Genomic DNA, 27,976 nt, shown 5'->3' on the forward strand with positions numbered 1-27,976 from the left:
AGCCTCAGGAGATACAACGCAGGTCAGGCCGACCTTCTGGCAGGCACGCCGGGTCTGTGCCCCTTTGGGAGAAGTAAAACACCCCAACATCACTGATGAGCTGCATTTAATATTGCAGGAAATCAGAGGTTGCTGCCATTTTTGGTAGTAGTTAGGTGTATACCATAATGTGATGTCGCAGAAGACCAGGGCAGGGTGGCACTCGTCTTCTGTGACATCACATTATGGTGTACACCTAACTACTACCAAAAATGGTGGCAACCTCTGATTTCCTTCGGGAGAAGTGGCATGGTCTGGTGCGGCTTGCCAGAAGGCCGGCCCAGTATGCACTGCATCTCCTGACCCAAGGTTACTCCGGCCTGCATGTCTCCTGATGTGGCACAGACTGGACCTGCCTCTGCCACCGCCTTCCGGCACCACAGACAAACTTCCGGAAGAGGAGGTCAAGGTAAGTTTTTATTCCGTTTTTTGGTCCTGTTTCTGGACTCACACCACAGCAGAAGTAAAAAAAATGCCCGTCTTTTGCTCCCTCGGTCTGGTGCGACCAGTGCGGGGGAGCAAAATTGGGACATTTGGGATTGGGAGGAAAAGCAGGGGCATCTTCTGCCAATTCGGGATGTCCCAAATAATTCGGGACACTTGAGGGGTCTGACAGCGAAACCTTCATTTTTGGCTCAAATACCAACCAGGATCTTCATTTCCTGTCTCTGGAGAAGTGTGTGTGCCTTTTCAAACAGTTAATCTCCATGGTCATCCCTCCACCCCCTGGGCTCACAAACGTGTCAGGATGGTCCCCCTAAGTCACTTGCTAATGAAAGTGTAATATACAACAATGGGCTGTATGATCAGCCTAAGAAAGAAGCCTCCTGGGGGATTCTCAAAATGAATACTGAATCAGCGTCAAGTCAGATTTTAATCTTCCTTCAGACTTCTCATAAATTAACTAGAGACACTCCGTGCCACTGATTCAAATTCCATTCTGGTACTTTACACAGCAGCTCCCCCTCCCCAGGAAGAGTTCTCCTTTTAACCGACATGTGAATCACAGTCCTTTTGCCTTTGGCTAATGAAACAATCTATGGCCTTTGAAACTGGGGCGGGGGAGGGAGTTACTGTTTTTCGCTTGTTATTATGTTATGCATTCTTTTGTGGTCTTATACTGTAACTTAACCTGTGATCCTCGGAGGATGGGTGGTATATAAATTTCAGAAATAATAATATTAATAAATAAGAAGGATTTTAGAAGTTCCAGATGGTCATGAGGCAATCGGATTCTCCCCTAGCCTCAATACTAGGTATTTGTTTTTCCAATACTAGTTATTTGTTTCTCTCTCTCTCTCTCTCTCTCTCTCTCTCTCACACACACACACACACACACATTTATTTCATGGAGAATAGGGCTACCTACTGGTCACAATGACCAGTAATGCTACTGAATGCTAGCTGCTGGAAACCGCCCATGTGCAGAGCATTGTTGCGCTCATGCGCAGGGTCCCCATCGGGGCATCTGATTGGCCACTGGGACAGAAGGCGTGGATGAACCATTGGCCTTACCCAGCAGGCTCATCTTATGTTTTTATGTTCTTTAAGGGGGGAAATCCTAAGCTGGGAATCGCACCAAAATGAGTCCTGAGCATGTTCAATGGCCATGGAATACTGACAGAGTGGGCAGGAGGCAGAGCCGGCCCTTGAGGCTGTTGGAATTCTGCCTGGGTCAGAGGAATGTGCCACAAGCGTAGGCACCGGCAGATATTCCTGTCGACCTCCCCGCGTCTCCCAACCTCTGCTGATAAGCAGGCGAGGTCCGGCGATTCTTCTCAGATGTTTGAGAGGAACACACCGTTCTTCCTCTCTCCCCTTTGGTGTCCCCAGGGAGGGGAAAGAAGCAGACAGAAAACTATTTACATCATTTATTTCTGCCTCTTACATCAGTACAGAGAATCATGTCTGCACTCAACAACAGCAAGAAGAAAAACTCCTCCCAAGTACATCCAGTACGGGTCATATGACACACACACACTGAGCTAACATCCGGTGCTCAGTACAGAATGGACTGCCCCTTTGTTCCCATGGCAACAGTCACAAACATCCTGTCTGGCTTTCCAGCCACAAGCAGCTGGCTGAGCTGCTAGAGCCTTTGCTTGCTGCAGCATTGGTGCTTTATGGTAACATACTCCCCCTAAAGTATCAATGTGTGCTGCGAGCAAAGCGTCATCCAGAGAAGAAAACAAACAGTTGTTATATTTATAACATTCCCCTGTTGTTTCAGTTCCACCCTTGGAACTACCCGCCACTGGTTTAACCAATGTACCTCTCTGGTTGTGTGACTTCGCATTACCTTGGTTAACAACTCTCTGTTGTGCCTTTGTCTCTGACTCAGACACAGCTTCAATCTGTCCTTGGTCGTTTACAATAGCAACATATGCAAGGTTAGCAAACTCCTTTGAATACCTCTTGGGTGGTACACCCTTCGTTGCTCTCTCAGACCTACGTATGAGGTTCTGATCCTCTGTGCTCACTGGTTCAACCTTTGGACTCTCTGGAGAACCAGTACTAAGCTTAATCAATGGTTCATCCTCCTCTTCTGAGGGTCTAGTCATTATGTGAGATTTCCTCTCAATGACTGTGACAACTGAGCTGTCTGAGCTATCGCTGTCATCATCAGTACTACTGAACTCAATAAGATCAAACTCATCATCATCATCATCATCAGAATCGTTTCCTGTGGGAAATGTCTGTACTACCCGCTCTTGCTTTGGAGCACTCTCTAGGAACTTTGTGAGAATCACCTGACCAGATTCAGACAAAATTACTCTGTAGAGACCTTTTTCATAACCCACGAAAATGCCTCTGGCATTCTTTACACCACCTGGAGCTTCTGTTCTCACATGAGACCCGAAAACCTTAAAATAGGCAACAGAAGGTTTTCTATTGAACAGCTTCTCAAAAGGAGAACATCCCAACTCTGTTGAAACCTTTCTCAACCACACATGAAGATAGGACATTAACGACTCCGCCCAATATTCATGTGGCAATTGTGAACTCAGCAATTGTGCATTCATTCCCTTTTGCAATTCTTTGTTCACTTTTACACAGACCCCCCTATTCCACGCTTCGGTCGAGACAGCCACTTTGTGGTCTATCCCTTTTCCATCCAGGAACTTCTGAAACTTCTGTAACAGAAAAATTTGCTTCTCATCTGTGAAAAGACAATCAATGTTAGCATCATGCATATTTTTAACCTTGTCACAAAATTCCTGAAACTTTTCTAAAGTTTCTTGCGGTTTCTCCATCATATAAACCCAAGAATAATTAGTGAAACAATCCACACACACAAGGTAAAATCGTGCACCGCCTCTAGATGGTTCTAGAGGACCAATCACATCAGCATACACCCGCTGAAATGCTCTGTCGACCTTGTTCGTCACCTTCCTGGTGCTCACACTGGTCTTGGTCACCCCTGCAAGAGAGATTTCGTTAGAAACAGAAGAATTACATTTCATGTAATCACTTTGATCAAAAGTCAACAAATACAGTCCATCTTTCTCTTTGGCAGTAAGAAACAGTTCTCCATCTTTGTAGATCTTGCAGCTTTTAGCATCATAGGACAGTTTCAGTCCTTTCTTTGCAATCTGCGACACGCTCAGCAGATTAAATCTCAGTTCTGGAACCAGGTAAACATTGCTTATAGTCAAGTTCAGACTCTCAAGATACACAGTCCCAATTCCAGTTGCTTCCAACTCCTGACCGTTGGCCTGTTTCACAGTGAAGCTTTGCTTCCTCAACGTCGAAAACAGTCCTCTGTGCGGGCACATGTGAACCGTGGCGCCCGTGTCAATTATGAACGAGTTCCCAACATCTGGCGTGGTTCCTTTCGCCATCATAGCCTTTGCAGGTTTCACCTGGCACTTGGTACGGCTTTTGCCTGACGCCTGAGGCTTCGTAGAGCTGCTCTTTGCTCCTCTTGACTGGCGCGGCTTCTTACAGTTTCGCTGTAGATGCCCAGTCTGTCCACAATTGTAGCATCGGACAGCACTCAATGCTACACCATGCTCTCCAGTAGCATCAGCAGTGGGGGAATTAGAACTCTGTTCTTCCCTCCCCCTGTCTTTTTCTTCCAGTGCAGCAAGTCTGTCGTGTTCATTCAGGACCACAGCACAAACTCTCTCCGCGGTCAGCTGCGCGGCCGGTAGGGAACCAAGCTGACTGGCAACAACCTTGTAGGTGCGGCTAAGGCTGTTTATCATCATGAAGCAAAACACTTCCTCCTGAAGACGGAAATTGCGTTCCACCATCTGTTGACGCAGAAACTTCATTTCTGTCAGGTGCGCTTGAACATCTCCATCAGGCGCAAGTCTCAGATTGGTCAATTTCTCAAAATACAGCAACGCTGAAGAACCAGCATCTCTCTGATGCGTTGTACGCAGCGTGTCCCATACCTCTTTCGCATTTTCTAAATGCTGAACATGCACCAACTGATCATCTGAGACACACAGGATTATAGCAGTCCTGGCCCTTACATTCTGTGATTCCCAACCTCTGGTTGGTGCTGCAGGGATGGGGTTTTCAATTACATCAAAAAGCCTCTGATTCTGCAGCAGGGCCTTCATCTTTACAGACCAAGATGAATAATTGTCATTGGTCAAGGAAGGAGGGCAAGGCAAACCTCCCCCTTTCTTGGCATCCATCTTGAAGCCAAGCCTCCGGCTCACAATGTCAAACAAACTGTAAAATCCAACAGTTGTTTTTTCCTTTCTCACGCAGGCAGGCAAACTGCATGTTGTTTACGCCCTTTTGCACCTGGCAGCTAAACTCTGGCTGCCATGGAAAGTCCCTTCCAAGGGCACTCAAATTTGTAGCCAAAACATTCTCTGATTTTGTTTCGCTTTCCCAGGCTTACACGCAGAGTCCAGCCCCTTTGCCAGTAACTTCCCAGGACCGTTACCTAGCAACAATGCATTTCAATAAGACATCTTATCTACCACAAAAATTTGTGGAATGCAGGCTTCAGCCTTCAAGCTGCAGGCCTCTTCCTCCGGAGCTTTTGTTTTCTTTGAAACGCAGCTCCGTGAACCAGGGAATTAATCTTCCTGCGTTCACACTTTTAGCCCGAAATGCAGCATACCTTGAACTTTGTTGCTCTGGAAAACACCTCTTCTTTCCATCAGCTGTCTGTGGAGCCTCTGGCTGTTCTCAGACGCTTTCCTCCCTCCTTGGAGCAGAGGAGGACAATCCACCAGCCTCTCATGCAGATGTCCGATGAATCGCAACCATCCGAAGGCTGCCACTGTTGGAATTCTGCCTGGGTCAGAGGAATGTGCCACAAGCGTAGGCACCGGCAGATATTCCTGTCGACCTCCCCGCGTCTCCCAACCTCTGCTGATAAGCAGGCGAGGTCCGGCGATTCTTCTCAGATGTTTGAGAGGAACACACCGTTCTTCCTCTCTCCCCTTTGGTGTCCCCAGGGAGGGGAAAGAAGCAGACAGAAAACTATTTACATCATTTATTTCTGCCTCTTACATCAGTACAGAGAATCATGTCTGCACTCAACAACAGCAAGAAGAAAAACTCCTCCCAAGTACATCCAGTACGGGTCATATGACACACACACACTGAGCTAACATCCGGTGCTCAGTACAGAATGGACTGCCCCTTTGTTCCCATGGCAACAGTCACAAACATCCTGTCTGGCTTTCCAGCCACAAGCAGCTGGCTGAGCTGCTAGAGCCTTTGCTTGCTGCAGCATTGGTGCTTTATGGTAACAGAGGCATGGTGAGGCAGTTGCCCCAGGTGGCGGACTGGGGACTGCTAGGAGAGGTGGCAGATCCATGCCCCCGAGGTATGTACCTGCCACAGAGTGAGCTGGCCAGTAAATATCTCAATTGATGGAGTTAACTTTTTATTAGCAAAAACACACGTCTTCACAGACTTGGCTGAGTATCAGGCCTAAAGAGCACAGAAGCTTGTTCCCTGTAGGTCTTACTCCATGAAATCAGTTGCTGAGACTACATCTCCTCACTTCCCCACAGCCATCTATGTCTCCTTCTCTCCTGGTTCTGGGAGTCAGGAGGCAAAAGGAGCATCTTTCAGCAGGAGGGGAAGGCACCCTTGTCTCTTCACCTCCCTCCTCTTGACCTCCTGCTTCAGCTTCAGCCTCTGCTTCTAGACTGCTCTCTGCCACAGCCTCTTCCTGCTCACTAAACCCTGTAATCTCTTCAGCTTCTGACACCCCCTCCTCTCAGTCTTCTCTCTCTTTTCCCTCTGGCCACTCATCGTCATCCCACCACCATTCTCTGGGCTCTGAGCCTTCCTCCTTTGGTGGTTCCCCAGCTGGTTCCTTCCACCATTCCTCTGCATCCAGCCAGTCCATGACAGTACCACTCACCATCTCCTGCCCTTACTGCTGACCCTGCCCCCCTTCCTCTTCCACAGCTTCCCATTCCTCTCCGGCCTCCTTCAGGGCACCAGGCTGCCTCCAGCTGTCTCAGGTAGTGGCAGGAGGGACAAAGGAGGAGGAATGGGTGCCATTTTCTCATTTGCCTCAAGAGGCAGCCCAACTTGGGTGGGCCCTGGCAGAGGGCGAGGTGTAAAACGGAGAATCCTGGAGGACAACACTGAGCAGGAACTTTCCAAACCACAATATTTTATTGCAGCTCCCACTTGCAAGAGGATGCTATTTAAGATCTCCCCAATTATAAGTTTGCATAGAGAAGCAGCACATTATCTGCTGCTAATTCAATTTTTAATAAGCCTTTCCAAGGACAAATCGTAGTGGCTCACAGAAGAGACTTTATAATTAATATAATGTTCAGGGGTCCCCCCCCCCCGCTCTCTCTCCATGGCAATTAGCTATTATACAGGTCAGCGTTTTAAAAAGTGTTCGTCGCAGGAACCAGTTCACACTCATTAAGTGGCAGAAAGAGCTTAATCACATCCAGTGCACAAGCCAAAACACACAGGCCAAAATATTCAGCGTAAATTGTTGCACAGAAAATATTGCTTTAAGTGAAATCTGGGTTCTCATCTTCTATGAAAATATTTAGGAACACAAAAGAGAAAGAGAATGGCTGGTGAACCAGAGATGTTTGTGGGTGCAGTAGAGATACATCCCAGTGAAATTCTAGCAATCTGAAACAGACAAAAAAGCTCAAATGGTTGTATCCAATTAAGGTGAGTAGATCCACCAAAATTTGCACCAGTCAAACCTATTGCCTGCAATGGATCTACACTGAGTAGGGCTACCCTTGGCTATAACACCTTATATGTAGGCCACATTCACAACATACATTTAAAGCACTATGATATCTGATTTGATCCCAGAATGCCCTGGTTTTCCTTAGGATGTCCCTATCTTCATCTGAGAAGTGTTGGACGGTATGGAGTTATGCAATCCCCCGAGCCAGGGAGAGAAGTAACTATACCACCTTTAGAAGACATCTGAAGGCAGCCCTGTATAGGGAAGGTTTTTTTAATGTTCTATTATGTTTTTATATATGTTGGAAGCCACCCAGAGTGGCTGGGGCAACTCAGATGAGCAGGGTATAAAGAATAGAATAGAATATCCCTATTTTCATTGGAGAAATAAATGTTGGAGGGTATGGGAATTTGCATTGAATTCTGCAGAACCGACATCCTGGTAAGCATGTAGGAGATAGGATTGCAATGGACAAGATAGGAGTACATGCACACTGGATTTTGCATGCTTAAGGTATAAAGGAATATGTGCCCTGGTGTCAGCATTCAGGGACATCGGAGGTAGGGTAGAAATATGAGGGGGGAGGTGTGTGCGCCTCGCTGCCTGTGGCACAGGCTGGATCAGACATATCATCTATTCCAGCTCAGTGTCATTCTAATCTAAGACAGTTTTATATCAAACCCGCTTGTCAGTTGAAAAACAGCAAGGGCTCCTGCTATGAAAAGGCAAGGGGAGGAATGTGAATGACACTGTACTGAGAGCAGACGGCGATAGCAGCTGCATGCAGCATTATAATGGCTGAGCAAAAGCACAAAGGCATTAAACCTCTTGAGCGACAATTCAACTATATAGACTCTGCACATCCCTTAATGGAGAATCCGGAATGAGCAGGGAGCTATTGTTAGAAGTGCAGCAGAAGAGATCATTCAGTTTGCAACTTAGGGGTTAATTCTCTTACCAAGGGAGGAGGGAGGTGCAGCTTAGCAACCAGGCTGAGTGGCATGATCTCTGGTGATGTAGCATCTTGGCTGTTTAGTTTGGAGGCAGTATTTCCTCTGGGTGTTTGGCTGAATGTCTCCCCACGCTGTGCATGGCCCGAACAAAAAAGGGCAAAAGCTCTCTGCTTTCTTTCTCCTCACATTATACAGTGGTACCTTGGTTCTCAAACTAAAACCGTTCCAGAAGTCCATTCCAAAACCAAAGCATTCCAAAACCAATGTGTGCTTTCCCATCGAAAGTAATACGAAGCAGATTAATCCATTCCAGGCTTTTAAAAACAACCCCTAAAATAGCAATTTAACATGAATTTTACTATCTAACAAGACCATTGACCCATAAAATGAAAGCAATAAACAATGTACTGCAGTCACACAATCAATCAATCAGTAGCTGAACTGGGTTCCACACAGTCACAAAAACAAAACAAAAACGCCACAAAAACAAAAACGCAAAATAAATAGCAAAAATAGACAGACCTCAGCATAACACTCAAAACGGAATTGTGGCACTCAAATCAGAAGCATAACACTCAAAACAGAGCACTTTTGGCTGCCAAAAATAGTTCGCAAACTGGAACACTTACTTCCAGGTTTGCAGTGTTTGGGTTCCAAGTCATTTGAGTACCAAGGCGTTTGAGAACCAAGGTACCACTGTATACTATTTTTGTTGAAATTGTGCAGTAGAGTGATTGGGATTCTTCTCTCTTGACTGGTATTTAAGAGACGTTACTAACAGCTATAGTTACAAGGTTACCCAAAGGATCATCTAGGTCAACCCCACTGCAAAGCAGAAATCACAGCTAAAGAACCCCTGGCAGATGGCCACCCAACCTCTGCTTGAAAACCTCCAAAGAAGAAGAGTTCATGGACAGTCCATTCCACTATCAAACAGCTCTTATTGTCAGGAAGTTCATCCTAATGTTTAATTGAAATCTCCTTTCTTGTAACTTGAATCCATTGATTCAGGTCCTCCTCTCTAGAGCAGGAGAGAACAAGCTTGCTCCATCTTCTGTGTGATAGCCCTTTAGATATTTGAAGTTGGCCATCATATCTCCTTCTCAATCTCCTTTTTTCCATACCCAAACTCCCTCCCAAACATACCCAACTCCCTCAACCATTCCTCATCAGGCTTGGTGTCCAGACCCTTGGTCATCTTGGTCACTGTCCTCTGCACACCTTCCAGCTTGTCAACACCCTTCTTCAACCCTGGTGGCCCAGAACTGGACACAGCATTACATATGGGGTCTGACCAAGGCAGAACACAATGGGACTATTACTTTCCTTGATCTGGACACTATATTTCTGTTGATATGATGTGTCTTCTGCCCAGGTCTTCTTCAGAAGGAGGAGTTGGGGTATATATAAATTGAATGGATGGCTGAATAACAATTGCTTCATTACAAAGTAAACTATGAGACTGTATATTTTTGTAAACCGTTTTGAGCTCTCCCCCCCCCCCAAAAAATGTATATATTTTATGAAAAAAAATACAATAAAAAGGTCACCCAGTGAGATTCGTGGCTGAGTGTAGATTTGAACTCTGGTCTCCCGGGTCCAAGTCCAACACTCTAAATCACGGCACCACACTGGCTATCAAACTGGTGTATGTTTACCACCAAGTTTAAAACGTCAGGGATTAAAGCTTCTTATTATTTGCCGTGGTCCAACATATTCTCTCTCTCTCTCTCTCTCTCTCTCTCTCTCTCACACACACACACACACACAGCCTGTCCCTTTCCATCCCACCCAGAGGCATCTGCTATGCAAGCTGCTTAGCTCTCATTCAGTGTGTGCCCTGCGGACCACAGGAGGGCAAACAGCTGAAATCCAATCAAGCAACTCTCTTTGGGACGAAGCACATGATGTGCCTGCCTGCCAGACTCCGGTTTTAATGGACATGGCAAAAGAAAGAAAATAAGCTTATGCACAGATTCAGCAAATAATGCTTTGTTAGCAAAACGTGAAGCTGTCAGGTCTGTTTTGCATTAGCCAGCCTTTGGGGGAAATGAAACAGGGAGGTGGTGAGAGGGGGAAAGAGAAGGTGGGGGGAAGGAATTATTTTTGATAAGCCCTTGCCCTGCCCTTCATCAAATGCTCAATATTTGCTGCTAATTGTTATACAGAAACCACCTGCAATTTAAGAGCACCGGGGACTTTCTGCATCACCATCTCCCTGTGTGGCAGGGCTCTGTTTTGCCTCAATTGTTGTAAAGACAGGCAGAAATCCCACAGGCACAGGTTGGAAGTCACAGAACGCAGATGCCACAGGGAGCTTTTCCTGATGAATTTCCATCCATTTCTTACATTCAAATGCCCCAACCGTCCTTACTGATCTGGAGGTAGTCCTGGATTTCCAGTTTCTTGTCCCCATCAGTTTAATCTTCTGGGTGCCTGTTGCAGTGGGTGACATTGAGCGTGAATGGACCTGGCACCAAAATTTGTGGGTGCCTGGCCTCTTCATTGGGAATTTTGTGGGTGCTCGGGCACCCAGGGCCCTGGGAGTTGGCACCTATGCACATCATTTGTCAATATTTATTTTTCTAGCCAGGCTGAAGCTGGCTTAAGCAGAAACCACATCAAACAGCAGTATTTGTCAAGAAACAAAGGTTCCGTATTAGGAAAGACAGATCATATCTGTTTCCATTCCATATTACCTTCATATGTGCTCACTTGCAGGCCCATCCTATCCCCCTCTTTTTTGCAGATTAAAACACACACACACACACACACACACCCAAAATTCTGTTTAAGTCGCCTTCTTGGCCCAATCTTCCCCCTAAATATGCATTTTCATATGCTTTCCATTATATTCCCCCCTAAAATACACATTTTTAAAAAATGCATTACTGGGTATATTTTAATAGCAAACCTTGAAACTGCATCATGGAATTTGGAGAAATAAGTAATTTGATCAATTAGATTGCAATCCTTATGTGAACCTAGGACAATCAAATTTGTGCTGCTCATTTTAAAATGCAGACCAAACACGTTTGTCCTCCTTCCCTAATACTGCTTTCATAAACAGAGATATGTGACTCTGTTTCAAGAAAATTCCCAGGAACTGGTGTTCAGAGGGATAGCTCAGTCAGCAGAGCTTGGGACTCTCAGTCTCAGCATGGGACTTTTAATCACTGGCTGGTTTCACTGCCCCTGTTTCACCCTGCCCCAACCCGCATCCCTGTCTCCTGCCCAGCCCTGATGGGTCCATTTCCTCTGATGCAATAGAGAATCAGGGCTGCTTGTCCCAGTTTTGTATGGCACTCTATCCTTTTTGCATGGTTCTTATCTATTTGCAGCTAGAGAGGCCTACAATGCTCAGAGATATTCCACTTTGGTGCAGCAAGACATTGAAAGTTCATGAAGCTTATTTGCAAAAGCAGACAATGTGATGATAATGATGATTTTGCACCTGTGTAAGATTTTCTGAACAGTTATTTCACACACTTGCACAGGTGTCAATCAACTCCACTAAAAGATTTGCTAATTCAGAGCCTGCTGGGCCAAACTTAATTCTTATTCCGTGCTGAAACGCTGACTGGCTTGCCGTTTTCACATGTTGTTGCTCGGTGACTCATCCATCCGCTTGTGCTTTACAGATTCGCATAAATCCATTTGTGCGTCAATAAAACACCACGTGGAAAATAAGTCTTGATGAAATTATATAAATGATGAGTCAGCTGTGTGATGCATTTGCAGCTTGCATCAACAGAAGTACGGTGGGCAGATCATGAGTAAGAATGGCCACAAGAGGCGACGATGTCCACCAACTTGGATGTATTGAAGAGAGGATTAGACAAACTCATGGAGGGTAAGGTTATCAATGGCCACTAACCCTGATGGCTACTCTCTACCTCCACTGTGACAATACGCTTCTGAATACCATGAATAACAAATAGGGAAATGGCATAACCTCCAACATTTCTCTGATGAAAATAGGGACATCCTATTCCATAATAATAAATAATAATAATAATAATAATAATAATAATAAATAATAATAATAATAATTTTATCATTGTTCATACCTTGCCCATCTGAGAGAGTTGCCCCAACCACCCTGGCCAGCTTCCAACATATATAAAAACATAATAAAACATTAAACATTAAAACTATACAGGACTGCCTTCAGATGTCTTCTAAAGGTTGTATAGTTATTTACCTCCTTGGCTCGGGGGAGGGGGGAGTCAGATAACTCCATACCCTCCAACATTTCTTGAATGAAAATAAGGACATCCTAAGGAAAAGCAGGACATTCTAGAATCAAATCAGAAACCAGGACGGCTTCTGTAAATCCGGGGTTTCTTTGGAAAATAGAGACACTTGGAGAGTTTGAAATGGCTGTTGCACTCAGGTGACACTTGCATGATTCCCATAAGTTGGCCACAGTGAGAACAGGATGCTGAACTAGATCCAGAATGAAAAGATGATTATCCCCCCCACCTTCTCCCTCCCTCCCTCCCTCCCTCCATCTCTTTCACTGAGGACAATAGTGTCTCATACCGAATGTAACTAAACTGTGACAAAGACTCTATGAATTGAAAGTGGAGGTGCTATACTTACCTTTCCTTGTTAATTTGTTTGTTTTGTATCACAAGAAAACTGCAATAAAAACTTTTTTTTTTAAAGGAGATTTCCTCCCCTTGAACTTGAAACAATTCCCCTCCAGGAATTGGAAGGTGAAGAGAACCACAGGGCACACAAAGCAAGCATCCTGGGAAAAGGCTGGTAGTGTAACAGTAGAGCATCTGCCTCACAAGCAGAAATCCCAGGCTCAAGCCCACGTAGGGCTGGGAGAGACTTCCTGTAGAAAACCCTGCAGAGCAGCTGCCGGTCAGTGGAGCCCCTAATCCAGCTTTTGTAGGAGAAGGACTGTAGCTCGGGAGCAGACAGGGCCAGCCCACCAGTGAGGCAAAGTGAGGCAATTGCCTCAGGTGGCAAGATCCACAGGAGCAGCAGATCTGGCCTCCAAGGAATGCATCGCCTGTGGCTGCAGCTGCAGCAACAGTGACAGCCGCAGGGCACTTATTGGAGAATGGATTTGCCGCTCCCTTGGCAACACTACCCCCCTCCCAGTGCCACCTCCACAGTGGTCTTTAGGGGAATAGGAGGTGCTGCTGGTCACCTCCAAGCCTTGTTCCCTACATAGATCTTTATCCTGCCCTCCTTGATCCTGATGTAGATCTTCACTCAGCCATTCTTCCCTGGTAGGGGTGGAGCCATCTTGCGGCTTGCCAAAATGCTTTGGGCTGGGAGCAGAGCATCTATTTTGCATGAAAAGGGCCTCAGGTCCAATCCTTGGCTTCTCCAGGGAGGGCCGACAATGTCCCTTGCCTGAAACTCTGGAAAGCCTCTATGAATCAGTGTTGAGCTACAATGATTGGACTCCAATCATAAATTTAATAATAATAATAATAATAACACATTTATACCCCACCCATCTGCCTAGGTTACCCCATCCACTCTGGGCAGCTCCCAACAGAATATTAAAAACACAGTAAAACATCAAACATTAAAAACTTCCCGAAACAGGGCTGCCTACAAATGTCTTCTAAAAGTCAGGGAGTTGTTTATTTCTTTGACATCTGGTGGGAGGGTGTTCCACAGGGCAGGCACCACTACGGAGAAGGCCCTCTGCCTGGTTCCCTGTATCTTCACTTCTTGCAGAAAGGGAACAACCAGAAGGCCCTCGGTGCTGGACCTCAGTGTCCGGGTAGAACGATGGGGGTGGAGACAGGTATGCTGGGCCGAGGCCATTTAGGGCTTGAAAGGTCAGCACCAACACTTTGAATTGTGCTCGGAAACGTACTGGGAGCCAATGTAGGTCTTTCAAGACCAGTGTTATATGGTCCCGGCAGCACTCCCAGTCACCAGTCTAGCTGCCGCATTCTGGATTAGTTGTAGTTTCTGGGTCACCTTTAAGGGTAGCCCCACATAGAGCGCATTGAAGTCCAAGCAGGAGATAACTAGAGCACATCCCCTTGTGTGTTTAGCTTACACTCAATGTGCACACCTGAAAAGGACTTACGGTATATTTGTGGGGTCTCTCGGGAAACTGCCAACTGGTCCCCACCTACTTCGGTGTCCCCAGCTCACTGGTAAGGCTTAACGGGAGACAGTTGCAGCACTGGGGAGTTTGGGTGCGCCAATCAGCTAAAGAGGCTCCCACTTTTCCCCAGAGCTGGCTCTGGCTGAAGCTGGCTTAAGCCCCAGCCTGCAATAAGCTGTATGTTCCCTCAAGACATTTTGAGCTGCTCTGCTTGAGTTCTGCAGAGCCCAGCCAGGAGCGGTGGAAGCTACTGTTTGGGTGTATCCTTCGAAAGATAACGATCGTTAAATTGCTTTGACATCCCACTGATGAAATAGCGCTGCATAAGGGCTTAGCGTCGTTATTCATAGGGATAATGGCGTTTTATCATCTCAAAGAAAGTGGTTTAAATTCCTGAAGGGAATCAGAAAGCTCCAGCTGTAGCCTGGAAGTATTTATTAAGAGACTAGACTCTCTTTTTTCCTCCGTTCTGAAATATATCTGTATATACATTCCTATACAGTGTATATAAAGTTGTCGTCTCACAGCCCTCATTGGAAGATCCTACTTCACAATCCTGTAGACTTGCAGGAAGTCAGAACACAGCCCCCAGGGGAGGGTTTGCCGTGCCTCATCTGAATCCTGAATCAACATGAAGAAATGGAGTTGGGAAGCTGAAAAGCGAGCTTGGTAGTTTAATGGGGTGGGAAGGGAAAGTTCTAGGGCAGTGGGTGATACCGCCCCCTAGGGGCACTGGACTGATCCAGGGGGCGGTAATAGCCTCGGGTGCAATGGGGGGGCACTGAATAAAAATAAGGAAGCAGTGGAACCATAAAGAAAGAAGAGAAGAAAAATTCAAAAAACCATTTGGACATGCTTCATCGGTTGTGTAATGATGCTTACCGCTAGGTAAGGAGCTATTTTGGGATGGCGACAACACCTCCCTTGGACCCGGCAGTCATGCTGGAGGCAAGGGGTATTCTTGAGATTGGGTGAACCCTTTTCTGGCTTCACCCACCCAGGCCCAGGAAATAGATTGCAGCTTGCCTGCCTATTTGGCCAACGCCAGCCCTGTCCCTGGGGCGGATCGGACTGAGCTGGCAGGTTTTAATAAATAATTTTATAATTTCAAGCTTCCCGATGTCTTATTTACAACAACCTCTTTCTTTACTATGTTGTAGGACATAGGTGGGAATATAGATACATAAAAAAGAACACAAATTTATCACTGCATCTTTGTTCGCTTAAAGAAGGTCGATTTCCATGGGGGCGGTGGGCTTTTTTTCCCCTGAAAGGGGGGAGGTAGGTCAAATAAGTTGGGAAAACTCTGCTCTAGGGGTTGATCTGGAGAGAGAAAAGCAAGGAGGCTGGCATGCAAGACAAGCAGAGGCACAGTCCCCAGGAGATAGATAGATTAGATAGATTAGATAGATTAGATAGATTAGATAGATTAGATAGATTAGATAGATTAGATAGATTAGATAGATTAGATAGATTAGATAGATAGATATAGATAGATGATAGATGATAGATAGATAGATAGATAGATAGATAGATAGATGATAGATGATAGATAGATGATAGATGATAGATGATAGATGATGATAGATGATAGATGATAGATGATAGATAGATCCAGAAACTATAAGCATATGTCCCACAAGATCAAACATCAACCTGCATTGAGTTTTACCACAATCCAGGCTGACAGTTATGGGCTCCAGCTGGACCCAAGCCGTTTTGTTGCCTGAGGCAAAGACCACACGACATGTCCTTCCAGGTACAGTAGCCAGCTAGCTTTTCACTACAACCCCAGTGATGGGACAACATCATCCACCCCAAACTTGAGACTAGTGGAGCAATGACCCATCAGTCTCAGCCTTTCCTCAGCCAGTAAGCACCTGCCTGCCTTCTGAAGAATGACCAGTCCAGCAGGTGGCGCTGGCTGTCAGCATCTCACTAGGGAGGAGGATGGGGTCAAAACTAGGATGAGTTGACTCTGCCTGTCATAGGCTCTGGCGCCACCTACTGGTGGGCTCCCCGCCTTCTGCCCCATCAGTACTCAGTGGGCGCCAACCGCCACTGCCATCAGGAAACCTCAGAATAAAGAGCTGCAATATTCAAAAGCGGCATATTAGCCAAACAGACACACGCTGCAACAGCAAGCAGGTCATGATCTCAATGTGCAATTAAGGCCAGGGAACATTCATCTTCCATGTACAGTTAAAAGAAATATAGCAGCTCTTTGTTGCATCCTTCTTTGCATAAACTTGCAGTGCTCTAGAGAGAGACACCCCCCCCCCAGTACAAACTAGGTTAATTATTTCCAAAGAGCACGTCTAAAGGGTCAAAGTAGACACTGTGCTTGTGGTGTATTCTTCCCTGGAGTGCTTCGTTTATTTTTAAACAAATAGCTGGCATGTGGTGGACGCAGCTGGGTTAGGACCATAGCAGAGTGGGGTGAAAGTGGGGGACTTCTAACTTTTCGCTCCTGCTTTGGTGCTGATCGGAATTACTCCCTCCTCCACTCCTGCTATTCTTAACAGGAGAAGAGCTCTCTCTCCTCAACAGATACTTAACGTGCATACCATTAACCTCCAAGGGGGCAAGAGTTTCCCACCTGCCTTGCCTGGGACACTTGGAACGAGGACCTGATCCCTGTCATGTATTGCTTCAGGGGAGAAACCGTGGGAGCCAACAAAGGCAGGCTGCAGAAAACTGGAAGAGAAACTCTTGTGGAAGAGTTGAGCTTGCATGCAATACACCTTGTCTCTGTGGAGCATCAACGGCTTGAGCATAAGGAAGGAGGCTATTCCAATCTGCCCAGTTCACCTGCCGTTTCTGAACTGTGATGGAGCTTGAAGAAGGACTGAGCATCTTTAACTCCCTGGATGAGTGATGGGGAAATGGCTGATACGAGAGCCAGGCGAGAGCTGGGAGACAAGCTTACCATACAATGTATGCAAGCTAATTGTAGTGCGCTCCTTGGCACATTGTTTAGGTAGAATGTCCCCCTTCCCCCCACCCGTATAACTGAGTGCTACCATTTTGTTTCCTTCTTGGACTTCATTGCCTCTCTTATGTAGTTTTAAGTTGTTAAATTAGGTTGGCTTACTTCTATTCAGTCTGTAACATTGAGGCCAAAGGGGTCCCAAACAGGGGTGCCAACTCTAGGGGGCTGAGGTATCTTCACCCCCTGAATATTTATTAGAGAGGGCCTTGTGTGCATCATGCATGTGTCATGCTCGTGACACGACAGCAGCATCAGTGGCCGGCTCCTCCAGAGTTCTCAGTCTCCTCTAGATGCCCCCTCAATCTTGAGGGCAACCTGGTGTCTCTGGTCCCAACCAATGGAAAAGGTAGAACCTTTATTTATTTAATTTAATGTAATGTAATGTAATGTAATGTAATGTAATGTAATGTAATGTAATGTGATTGTTTAATTTATATCCCACCTTTCCTCCAAGGAGCTCAAGGTGGTGTACATACTTCTTCTTCTTCTACCCATTAAAGTCAATTAAAGATCCAATTAAATGGAGAACCTCTGCGTAGGAGTGTTTTCGCCAGGCAAAGTGCTTTTGCATTCAGCGCCTCCCTGCCTCCCACATTTCATGCCGGAGCAAGAGCCAGGTACTGAGACAAACTACAAGTAAATCCCATTCACCCAGTCCCTGGGGGGAATTTGCAAGGATGATTTACCCTCTGTCATCCTTGTTTTTCGTTCGCCGACAATCCCCTGCTGTCGTGGGGGCTGCCTCCATTAAGGCAGGTGGGACCGGAAGCCTAACCACGAACTGCTGTGACCTGACCCTGCCTCTCACCTGACCCTTGCTATGACTTCTGCTAGCTCGAACCCTAATTTTGGACTGCTTTGACTTTCCTCTCACAGCTTCGGTTGTTGCCCCATTGAAGTCAGTGCTGGCAAGCAGTGGCGTAGCAAGGTCAGGTGGTACCCGGTGTGAAAAGTTTCTTGTCACACACCCCACATTGAAATCTAGTTGGACTTCCAAGAGACTGTGATCTACTCACAGTATAAAAAGACTGGCTGTTATCTACCCATTGTCATTGCCAGGAGTTGTTGATCTTTTTGGGGGTTGCAAGATTTGGGTCCTGAGCTGAGAGAGCTTCTGCTTCTCTCCTTCCCTCCATCCTCTGCTTGTTTGCTCACCTGCCTCCTTCCTGTCCTCTCCCTGCCTGCCTGCCTAAATGCCTCCTCCAGCAGCCTGGGACCACAGGGCTGTCAAAACAAAGCAGCAAAAAGAGACGCAACTACTGGTAGGCGGGAGTCACGGGTGGGCTGCAGGCCGAATGTCACCCCTCCTTGGGGCGGACCACCCCCACCTTGCTCCGCCCCTGCTGGCAAGTCCTCTGTGAGAGGCCCAGTAAGACCAGGACAGTCTACAGCCAAGGCCTTCCCCATCACTTGCTTCCTGGTCTTCTTAACCGGAGGTGCCCTCTGCTTTGTCACTGAGCTGTGGGCCATCCCCTCTGATGGCACCTGGAACTGCTTACTTGCCTCGTTCCATCCTTTTGTCGGCAATCTCTGATCTATCTGAAGAGCCATGGGATGTTGCGGGTTAGGTTTTCACATCGCTGCGCTGTGCCTGGAGCTTTCAATAAAAAGAATGGAAGCCTTCCAAGCTCCAAGGGAGCGTTCCATCTGCAGAACATTTTTATTACTCCAGCAGCCACAGAAGAAATTAGATCCATTAAAGATTGCTGGTTCGCTCAGGAACTGGAGGGCCAGCCTTGTGTTAGGTTGGGGAAGGGTTATCTGAACGGCCATAAATCACGTAGTGGGGGAATTGGCACAGCGGTGATTGGAGCTCAGCTGCGAGGGGGAGGGCAGGAAGTCCCCGTTCATTTGCAAAATGAGTAAGAGTGGGTGTCTTTCCATTTGAAGGACTGTAAGAGGGCAGCTGCCCCATTTCAACGAGTGCTGAGGATGCATCTCTTTAGCCTAGAGTATGATACAAGAGTCGTATATTTTTCAGGGCCTCCCCTGTTTCCTTTGACTGTAATGAGTTTTGAGCCATTTTTAATATTGAATTGTAAAACTCTATAAAACCCACCCTGGGACCTTATGGCAAAGAAATCAAATAAATGGTAAGAAATCAAATAAGGATAACGACGACAACTTCCTTACTGCATACCCTCCAACATTTCTCCAATGAAATAGGGACATTTTATTGTACATCAGGAAGCTTCTCACACATTTGATCTCGCTGTACACATAGACGTCTGATACACATAGACATCTGTCACCTTAAGCCAATTGCAATGTCACCGCCAAACCTACCACACAGGATTGTTGTGAAGGAAAAATGTGCGAGGGGATATTGTACAACACCTTCCACAGATAAATGGAATGAAATAAAATTCTAGCTGTAAGCTGCCTTGAGTACCTGTCAGGGAAAAAGTTGGGGTAAAACAACAACAACGGAAACTATGAGAATAATCAAGAACATTGTTGTTGTTTAGTCGTGTCCGACTCTTTGTGACCCCATGGACCAGAGCACACCAGGCACTCCTGTCTTCCACTGCCTCCCGCAGTGTGGTCAAACTCATGCTGGTAGCTTCGAGAACACTGTCCAACCATCTCGTCCTTTGTCGTCCCCTTCTCCTTGTGCCCTCAATCTTCTCATGAGGTGGCCAAAGTACTGGAGCCTCAGCTTCACGATCTGTCATTCCAGTGAGCACTCAGGGCTGATTTCCTTCAGAATGGATAGGTTTGATCTTCTTGCAGTCTATGGGAGTCTCAAGAGTCTCCTCCAGCAGCATAATTCAAAAGCATCAATTTTTCAGCGATCAGCCTTCTTTATGGTCCAGCTCTCACTTCCATACACCACTACTGGGAATCAGGAACATACAAGAGAGTATATCCTATTGAACTCAGTGGGACTTAGTTCAGAGTAGAAATGCTTCGAAGTCCAGTGTAAGGCTGCACAGTCTTCGGCCAGTTATCTGAGAGTAAGCTCCATTGAATACAGTGGGACTTACTTCTCAGTAGACGGTGTAAGGCTCCATTTACAATAATGGAATAAACACTCCCTGCATTTCCCTTAGATAGATATAATATATAGAGAGGGGGGGGGCTGGCTGCTGAAGCATTGCAATTAAAGAATTTAAAGTGGATCTGTGACCTTTTCCTTCAAACGTATAGGAAGGGCTTTGTATGCCATCATCACCATTTCCTTCATTTGGTGCAGGAATTTTATTTTCAGTATAAACAGAACTAGCTCCCCCCCTCCCCCATCTACACACACCACTTTTAATGTTTCTCCCAAGATGTGGAGGGGAGGAAAAAGGAAAACCAGGACATTCTGGGATCAAAACAGACACTGAGATAGCTTCTGTTATTCCAGGACTGTCCCTGGAAGACAGGGATACTTGGAGGGTAAATTGCTGTCTTGTCTCAACAGCAAATTCCATCGCGTTCATTCCAACCTCCTCTTTCCTGCTGAATGTAGCAAGAAACCCACACAAAGGACATCGTCTGTAACAATCGGATGCGTTCGCAACAATTTCCTTCTTACCGCGTACACTTGACTGCTACAATTAATGAATATCTGCTCAGAGTTTCCAGAATGGCAACATGCCATACGGAGAAAGAAAACAGTGTTACTGCTTGTATATATGTGTGTAACGGTGGGAGATTGTGGGGCTGAAAGAAACAACTTATAAAAATCAATAAAAGCTTTTATGGGGTAATTTCAGTGATCACATTACACAAAGCTGGAGACAGACATCAAGTAAAAAAAAAAAAAAGTTTTATGGATTCCTCCCCATTATGGATTGATTACTAGTGCATTTCATCACCATGATTTCCTTCTAAAATCAATACTCTTTTGAGTTTCCCATGGCACGATAACCTAGAAAAAGTGTTCGGGTTCAGGGCCTGCTTTGGGGGGTTTTTCCAGCCCCCTCCCCCCAAATATTCCTTCTCACTGTAGGGTGCAAGCAGACAAGCCTAGCTGAGATTACAATACATCCACTCATTCCTCGCAAAACGAGGGCTATGAAACAAAGGCTCCGACTACAAAGACAAAGCCTTATCTTCCTCCATGAATTTGCCCGATCCTCTTTCAAAGCCATCCATGTTGGGGGCCATCAATGCTTCTTGGGGGAGTCCCTGAATTAACTATGGGCTGTGTGAGGAAATGCTTTCTTTTATGTGCCCTGAATCTTCCAAAAGGATAAGTCATGCTGAAGGCAGGATGCAAACCTTCAGTAATAGGTATAGTTGAGGGGAAAGAAGCAGACTTGGATCCTTGGTGTGAGGATCACTGGGAGATCCAGTTAAAAGGATTGAGTAAAACAGGGACTAGATCTTTACCAGGATTGACTTGCGGGCCAACTTTGGCCCAACACAACAATCCCTTGACATCAATAGGATGGGAGTGGAAGCCTTTTTTATTATTATTTGAGAAAAATATAACCAAATGAAATCGAGGGCAGGATTTGAAATCTGAGCAACAGGAAGAAAATGCTAATACAGTCGTACCTTAGTTGCCGAACACTTCAGCTCCCTAACAATTGAAAACCAGAAGTGAGTGTTCCGGTTTTTGAATGATTTTCGGAAGCTGAATGTCAGGTGCAGCTTCCGCGGCTTCTGAATGGCTGCAGGAAGCTCCTGCAGCCAATCGGAAGCTGTGCCTTGGTTTTTAAACGGTTCCGGGAGTTGAATGTGTCAGATGAAATGTGTGATATTATGCAGTATATGAAGTGGATGAGTGTAAAAGCAGGTGGGAAGTCAAATTATAAGAGAAGTATCTAATAAATTTGAAATTTGAAATTAATTGGTTAAAGTTATGAAAATTTAATAAAAATCTTAAATAGATAATAATAATAAAACAATCACTTCATTTTAACAGGATGTCCCATGCAAACCCCATCCTGAATTGGGAAAAGGGTTACATGGAATCCAAACTGAGCAGGATTATTGCTGCTTTGGCTGCATGTGTCTGTTCTCTCCAGGAAACTGGGAGACACAGCCAACACAGGATGTAACCCCATCAGGTGACATTCCAAACGATGTCAGCTGATGATTGGGACATCAGGAGTGGCTTGGGAAACGAGCTCATGGGCTAAAAACTGGATCCGCTGGAGGGTCAGGATTAGTCCGTGGGCTGGAAGTTCCTCATCCATGAAGTAGAAGGTACGGAAGGTCTTTCTCTTCTGGAGAGCTGCTGTTGGTCAGATTATACAATGCCGGGCTAGATAGACAAATACTCTGACCTTGCATAAGGCAGGTTACTGTGTGCCTTACCCAGGAATGCAGAATCTGAGGATTTCCTGTTGTTGTTGTTGTTGTTGTTGTTGTCTTACATCTCCCACCATCCCTGATCACTGCCTATGCTGAATGGGTCTGATGGGAGCTAGGAGTCTCCAACAACCTCGGGAAGTGGAAGCACAGGATCCTATCCCTGTGGAATATGTTGACTTCCTATGTTTCTGAAAACTGACATTTCCTAAGAGTGATTCTAATTTTTGCAAGTAAAAATAACGGGCGGCATATGTCCCTGCTCTGTCAGCTAAAGGGACCTCTTGATGAAGAGGTCACAACTGCCTCTGGATTCTGCTGCTTTAAAATAAATATAAATCTAGCAATGCTATAGTGAACAGTTATCTACCAGCCCTTTCTACATGATGAAGAGTACCACATACTCCTAGGCCAACACTACAACTACAACAACAAAAATTTCCCCTACCTATTTTGGTATTCTCCCTTGCTACTCACAGAGCTGCACACACCACTTCTCTTTTGATTAGGCAGATCAAACCATTTATTTCCTAAAAATGAATACGTACAAGACTGAAAAGCCATTTCAGTATACCGTGGTAGAAGCTGCAAGATTCCTCCCGCCCTGCACCCCGCTGCTGAACCCAGTCGAGGCTGAAATATTGTTTACTGTAGTTGAAAATTAAGTTCCTAACTTGCGAGGCGTAAGTGGGGTGCTGAGCAGAAAATGGGGATAAGATCACAAACCTTGCTGAAACAAATGGCATGCCCACCATCCTTTCCTCATGCAGAAAGGTACAGCAGTAAGAATGGAAGTTTTTCGAGCCGGGAAAGCACAGGTTTCTAAACTAGGATGTGGTGTTACAGGAATGCCAAGGCTGCAGGCTCCAAAATGGCGGTGGGGTGGAAGGCTATAGCACCCTGGTTTTCACAGTGGTCCACCAGATGCTTATGGGAAGAGCACAAGCAGGATGTGCACTCAATAAGCAGTCTCCAGCCCATGAGTCACAGAAACTGATACTGGAGATTGCTTCTGGCACTGGAGGCAAAAACCAGGGAACATAAGAACAACTTGTGGGATCAGGCCAGAGAACCATCAGGTCCAACATCAGGTTCTTACAGTAGTCAGTCAGGTGACCATGGGAAGCCCACAAGCAACAGTACTCTCCCTTCCTGCATTTTCAGGTATTCAGAAACGTACTTCCTGCAACACATGGAGATGGACCATAGCCACCAGGTTAGTAGCCATTGATAGCCATAGCTGCTGTGAATTTGTCCAATCTTCTTTTAAAGCTATTCAAGTCGGTGGCCATCCCTGCCTCCTGTGGAAGTGAGTTCCCCACAGTTTATCTTTGCACTACACGAAGAAGGGCTTTCTCTCTTTTTTCCTTTCCAGAATCTTCCAGCATTCAGTTCAATTCAATGTGCAGATGTGAGAAGCATCCCAAGTCTGGACTCCTCAAGGCTGCCACATCCTAATACCCCCCCCCCACTTCCCCACAGCAGCTAGCAGCCCCTCCTGTTATTAGGCAACTTATGGCATCAACCATTCCCTTTTGGAATGCTCTGTGACATCACAGCAGTTAAGCCAATGCCTGAGGAGCTCAGGACTGTCGCTTTATAGCGTTTTCTCCTTCTCAAAAGTGGCTGCTCAAGGAGAAAAACAGCAACTTTAGGGCTGTCAAATGATCCACACAGAAGGCCAGCCAAGAACACAGTTCTAATAGTTCTCCTTGCATGACTTAAAAACCAAAACCCTTACAGGGCTGAATCTTTTTGCTTCCAAACATTGTGTGTCTCCACCTCTCTCCTGCATCTTGATGAGTAACCAGACCTTTAATTCAAAGTAGTGCAACCCACTCCCTGATCAACCATGACAGTTACAACTGGGTCCCATTAGGCCAGAAAGGAGGAGACTATAACTCCTTGCTTGTTAATTGCCTTTTTGCAAAGTCTATCCTGCTTCTGCAACTGGACTTCCTTAAACTGACTCCTCTAGCTCCTATAATCTTTGGAGTCATCTCTGTACTGATGAACACAGAAGCAGACATCTGAAGCACCACATCATAGTTGACCTTCCCAAGTAATAATCCCACTATCTTTCCCTTTCCTACAGTGAGCTTTTATATATATATATTTTACAGAAACATTAAATATTTACTTTGATTGTTATTCTCTTTCATTAGTGACTGAGCCATAGCGGGCTCCAAAATGCTGAAAGGGAGCGGCATGTGAATGCATCACTGTCTTGGGAATATGGCTGCGTTTGCAAAAGGCAAAAAGGAAACTACACAAGCTCTGCTCCCTGTAGGGCTCAGCCAAACGTCTGGTTCGCTCGCAGTTTACAAATGGTTTCCCTGATTAATCATTCACAGAAAACGATAGCGGTAAACAGCAACTGAGTCCAAGGCAATGCTAGCAAAACCACAAGTGTCAGCCACAATCGGCATAGCCCGGCCCTACCGTTAGGCGAAGGGAGGCAACCAGGTGGCTGAGCATGGAAGATTCGTCTTCATTTGCTTTTGCTTTTGCTTTTGCTTTTGCTTTTTAAAATGCATTGGTGTTCTCGTTTTGTATTTTCCTGTTGCGGATCGCCCTGCAGTCTTCAGGTGCAAATTTAATAAGTGAATAAATGTAATAATAAATGAATAAATAACTAAATAAGCAAACAAAAATAACAGTGGAAGCTCCCAAATAGGGCCAGCCCGCTCATGAGGCAAGGTCAGGAGGTTGCCTTAAGGCAGCCTTTCTCAACCTGTGGGTCCCCAGATGTTGTTGAACTACAACTCCCATCACCCCTAGCTAACAAGGCCAGAGCTCAGGGATGATGGGAGTTGTAGTCCAACAACATCTGGGGACCCACAGGTTGAGAACCACTGCCTTAAGGTAATAGATTCCGGATAGGTGGAAAAGGCTGCAGATCTGCCTCCTGCTCCTGCCAGCTTCTTTGCTGTGTGCTCACCGCTTCCGCTGGGTAGTGGCTGTTAGTATTTCATGCAGCCGATGCTGCAAATGTGACTGGTGTGAATCACATGCCTGTCTGAGAAGACTGTGGGAATGGAAGACAGCCTTATCTCTCTTCCGCTGTATGTAGTGGTACCTCGGGTTAAGTACTTAATTCGTTCCGGAGGTCCGTTCTTAACCTGAAACTGTTCTTAACCTGAGGTACCACTTTAGCTAATGGGGCCTCCGTGCGATTTCTGTTCTCATCCTGAAGCAAAGTTCTTAACTCGAGGTATTATTTTTGGGTTAGCGGAGTCTGTAACCTGAAGTGTATGTAACCCGAGGTACCACTGTACTTTGTAACGTACTTTCACTTTTGGCTGTTCTCTCGGAGGGAAAGAGAATGGTTGCCATTATGCTGTACCTAGCAGGGAGAAAGTCAACCAAACATATAGAGGAGAAATTCTGTCATATAGTTACACAGCCAGTCACAGCATGTGCAGCCTCAATGAGGACCATGCCACTCTGACACACGCAATGATCTCGGCTGCTACACTTCCAACACCAACAACATCTGGAAGCCCACAGGTCCCCCCACGCTAGAGTTAGTGGATCCATCTTTGAGCATTAGCAGCAGAGGTTGTTTATATATCCAAGTTGTCAGTGGTTTAAGCTGAAAGCCTGTTTTTTATTTTTAGGATTGACTGCTAGTCATGTTGAATCTCCCTCCTGACAATCCAGAACTGTCCACCATGCTGAGAAGAGGGAGGGAGAAACCGACTATAGGGTGAGTTCACAGGGGTAGGAGGACACTTTCTGCCCCCTCAATATGCTCACAAGCCTACACACAACATGAGCGCCATCTTTTCCTGCTGAGGAACGTGGGTTTTGTAGCTTCTCCCGCCTACCAGCTGACAAGTATTTCTCCTCAATGTGAGATGGAAGCTTCCAGTTAATGGGAAGAAGGAACAGTCTCTCTTGTCCCTAGTGAAAATTAGGAGAACATTGGGTGGGAATGGTGGTTTTTGTCCATTGGGACTGGTAGGACAGAAGCCAGGGAGACAGACAGTAGGGGGAGCCAGAGTCAATGTTAGACTGTTAGATGGAGTCAACTAATTCTACAGCAGCAATAAATTCATCTTAATAAACAAACTTCAATTGTTGGGAGTTTCTCCCATTTGCTTCCTTGCCTCTTTCTTTCCTTCCCAAAAATCAATATCAGGTAGGTGTGTATATATATATATATATATATATATATATATATATATATAAAACACTTGAAAAGCTCAAGGGAAGCAAAAACAACAACACAACCCAGCTTATGAAATCTCCCCAGAAAAGTCCTTTAGGGTTTGTCCCCTAAATTGTGATACTTTAGTGCAGGCATAGGCAAAATCCGGCCCTCCAGATGTTTGGGACTACAATGCCCATCATCCCTAGCTAACAGGATCAGTGGTCAGGGATGATGGGAACTGTAGTCCCAAACATCTGGAGGGCCGGAGTTTGCCTATGCCTGCTTTAGTGGTCAGCTTCTCAGAAAGCCACTCCTTTAGTGGTCAGCTTCTCAGAAACCCACTCCATGCTTCTGAAGAGAGACTCCCGCCAAACCTTTCCAGAATCTAGGGAGCAAAATCATTTTTGTGTGTGAATTTTACAATATTTGGTTTGACTTCGATGATCACATAGCAAAGCTGCCAACAGAAAAGCAGTGCAGTGCACATTTATATAATGAATAAATTCACCTTCTTGTGACACATCGTGAGTCAAGATTTTTTTGGTGAAGTTACAGATAATAATCCCAATTATTTGCTTATTTTACTATTTGTTGTTATGATAAATGCATGTATTAGGGCAAATGGCATTGGAAATTTTGTCATCACATTTGTTTTAACTCAGTAAAGTTTGCCTGGGGGGGGTGCAACAGCAAATCTCTCAGGAAAAGTGAACACCCCTGTGATAAATTTTAAGGAGCCCCTCCCCCAAAATAAATGTTTACGTACTTTCTTTCGTCTCATCTGTCAGCTGACATCTTCAATGACAAGTCGGTGTCAAAAGAGAGAGACAGAGAGAGCATGTGACAGATAGCTAGTTCAGCCTTGCCATTGACTCCTGGCAGCTCTTGTATTTTGCAGTTCTTCATTTGGAGACATATCGCTGCATTTCAAAGAATGCTGTTGACTGTCGGATTCATCCCTGACCACGGAGCAGGTGCCCTCAGAATAAACCCCACAGAGAAAAATAGAAGGCTGCGTGTGGAGAATGCTTCAGTTGCGTGTTTCCCCCGTCATATGAGAGGCTTTCAACAACAGAAAAAAAACACCAAAACAAAAAGCAAAGGACCCACTCAGGCAAAGGGAAGCAGAGATAAGAGGGAGCTTTTGTAAGGCTGGCTGTGCAGATAGCATGAACCAGACAACAGATCTAAGCGACTTCCGTGACAATGCCCAACGTTATTAAACGCAGAGAACAGCTCTCGCTCAGTTTTGCTGTCCTTTCACAATGAATTTGAATCAAAGGAGGGAACTTCCCAGGGCTCGGGGGAAACCTCAGGTGCAGAGAGGGGGCTCTCTCTC

General features: G+C 45.7%; 1 protein-coding gene and 2 long non-coding RNA genes across 7 annotated transcripts in view; 2 read left to right on the top strand and 1 right to left on the bottom strand.

Moving 5' to 3' along the window:
* AUTS2 (activator of transcription and developmental regulator AUTS2) overlaps positions 1-27,976 on the bottom strand; it is a 689,755-nt gene that overhangs the window by 608,135 nt on the left and 53,644 nt on the right. The window lies entirely within an intron of this gene.
* On the top strand, positions 291-27,907 carry LOC308464659. Of its 2 annotated transcripts, none has more exons than XR_013980118.1 (4): positions 291-448; positions 23,646-23,697; positions 26,102-26,190; positions 27,536-27,907. It is a non-coding gene; the product is annotated as an uncharacterized lncRNA (long non-coding RNA). The 2 variants fall into 2 exon arrangements; XR_013980119.1 differs by lacking the exon at positions 291-448 and adding an exon at positions 17,713-17,848.
* On the top strand, positions 7,061-10,158 carry LOC308464660. Its single transcript, XR_013980120.1, has 2 exons — positions 7,061-7,170; positions 9,920-10,158. It is a non-coding gene; the product is annotated as an uncharacterized lncRNA (long non-coding RNA).

Source organism: Podarcis pityusensis (assembly GCF_964106645.2).
Source record: "Podarcis pityusensis genome assembly, chromosome: 15".
Classification (NCBI taxonomy): Eukaryota; Metazoa; Chordata; class Lepidosauria; order Squamata; family Lacertidae; genus Podarcis; species Podarcis pityusensis.